This window comes from Hoplias malabaricus, chromosome 8 (assembly GCF_029633855.1).
Source record: "Hoplias malabaricus isolate fHopMal1 chromosome 8, fHopMal1.hap1, whole genome shotgun sequence".
Taxonomy (NCBI): Eukaryota; Metazoa; Chordata; class Actinopteri; order Characiformes; family Erythrinidae; genus Hoplias; species Hoplias malabaricus.
Genome location: NC_089807.1, coordinates 28,912,841 through 28,915,349, shown reverse-complemented (window position 1 = coordinate 28,915,349; position 2,509 = coordinate 28,912,841). Strand labels below are relative to the sequence as shown.

General features: G+C 45.9%; 1 pseudogene; it reads right to left on the bottom strand.

The window, feature by feature from the left end:
* Positions 1-672: 672 nt before the first annotated feature.
* Positions 673-2,054, bottom strand: LOC136705051 (uncharacterized; annotated as a pseudogene).
* Between the last annotated feature and the right edge of the window lie 455 nt (positions 2,055-2,509).

Genomic DNA, 2,509 nt, shown 5'->3' with positions numbered 1-2,509 from the left:
ATGACTGACTTACTGGCAGATCAACAAACTGACCTACAAGTGGAGGTGGCAAAAATGCACGCCCTTACTTAAGGAAATAAGAATATTGTTGTGGAAATACATCTGATGATGCATGTGGACACATCGTCAGTGATGTTCCTGGAATCACTGGGTGTTTTGGGTCTTCAACATAATACACCCTCACCCAGGTGACCTTGCCAGGATTGATCAGACCCCAGCTTGTGTCTAGCTGGCTAACTACCTACCACACCCCCTTGGTTCTCCTCTCTTGAGCCACAGCCTTCTTGAGGCCCTCTCTACTGTTTTGATGGTATTGCGGATGGTTCTCCTCTTTTGCTGTCCTCTTTCACCGTGAAACCTCTGCATCCAACATCCACTGGGAGGCACGAGAACAATGTCTAGTCGAAGGGTGGTAACAGCAACGTGGCTGGGGAATTTCAGCTGCTGTTCAAGATCCACCAACTGCTGCCAGTGTCTAGCCGAGGTTTTCTTGGAGGGACGCATCCACATTCCCTTACAAGTCCAGTGCTGGTAGCTTCAGCCAAGCCCCAAGTGCTTCTCCAAGTGCTGTAGTACAGCAGCTGAGGATGTGCTCTAGGGTACATCCATTGGAACACAATGGACATGCTGGTGTTTCTGCTAAGCCCCAAGTATGCAGGTTAGATGGGTTTGGAAGTGCATCATAAACTGCCTGGATGAGAAACTTAATGCAGTGAGGCTCTGCTTTCCAGATCTCAAACCAGGTCACTTTCCAATCATCCACCTTCTCTCATCTTGTCCAAGCTCCTTGTTGCCTCATTCCCACTTCTTTACATTAACTTGTCTCCTCCACAGGTGCTCTCACCTACTCTTGAACAAGGCGCTGCCATTCCTTCCCTCTGGTGTTCAATTGGAAATTTGGAAAGAATCCTAACCCTGCTGAGCCTCTTGAGGCCACTCCCACCTGGCTCCTGTGACGCAGCCTTGCCTCAGCCTCTTGGACAGCATCCTCCACCCTCCACTTCCTGCTGTGCTCTTCCAGCTTTTGCCACCTTCGGTTCACTAGAGTCCCTGTACTGCACCACTTCTCTAGCTCTTGTAAACTTGAATTCTCTGTAATCATTGGAATGGCAATGCCTGCGATGTTAAATCTGAACTTGTCCTTTACCATACCTACCCTCAGCACCATGGATCTTGATTTGGCAGGTTTAAAGCTCATCAATGCTCACTCCATAAGCTTCTCGCGTCTCTTCAGAATCCACTGGCAGCCTGGGACTGATTCTGTTGTGACTGTAAGGTCATTCATGAATGCCCTGATGGGTGGCTGCCATTGTCTGGAAATCGTTCTGGGCCCTCTACACTTGGCTCAGCAGACTTACTGAGAATATTCATGGCCAGGGAGAACAGAGTCACAGAGATAGTACCCCCTGTGATGATATGATCTCCACCATATGCCAACCAGATGTAGTTGCTCCAGAAGAGACCCTCATCCTGATATTGGCCTATCCATCCAGTAATCAGCGATGAGGTCTCTACACCTACTAGGGACATGATATTTTATCAGAGTGAGCTGGATTAACTTATGTGGTATAGAGCCGAATGCATTTGCCAGGACAAGCCATAAAACTGACAAGTTGCCTTTGTTCTCTCTGGCCTCACAAATTAGCGGTGTGTCACCACACCAGTATGCTCCACGCAGCCCAGCATTCCTGAAATGCTGCCGTTCTGGACTGATCTATCAATATAGGTGTTCCTTGTCGAATAGGTGCACAGCTTCTTGAAAATAACACTGAGGAAGATCTTTGCCTCGACACACAGCAGGGAGATGATGCGTAACTGGGTGGAGTTTTCCTCCTTGGTGTTACAAACCCCTTCAGCCACTCACTGTTGTTGTGGGGTCTTCCCCTTTCTCCAGTAGACTCACAGGATTTTCCACAAACACAGTTGGGGTTTGGGACATTTTTATACACTTTATATGAAGTGCCACTTGTTCCTGGAGCAGATCTCGCCCTTGTGAGATCTCGCCTTCTCTGACTTCCTTCAGCTGCAGCCCCTACAAGTCGATCTTCTTCCATCTTCCTGATCTTCTTCCATAGGACATACATTAACTGCGCTAGGCCAATGCGTTCCTCTACTCCTGCCACCTTGTGTTGGGACTTTCAAACAGAATTGCGGTTTGAACCTCATTAGGTGCATGAATAAAATTGCCAGAGTTAAAAATACATGAATAAATAGAGATAAAGTAGATAAAGAGATTGTTAAACCTATAGTAACAAACCTGTATGGAAAATGTAGTGAGTAAAAAGAAAATATTAACTAACAAATATAAGTAAAATACAGATAGCTAAAAAAGTACTTAAAGGGGATGTCTAAGATGGTGGGCAAACACTGTTCTCTCTGGTTTACACTGGGGCTTTATAAACACATAAGACCAGTACTGAGCATGCAAATAGATGGTAGAGCAAACAAATGGTGAGAAGAAACTTCTTCAGAATTTTATAAAAGAGTTTTGGATTAAAATTGTAAATGT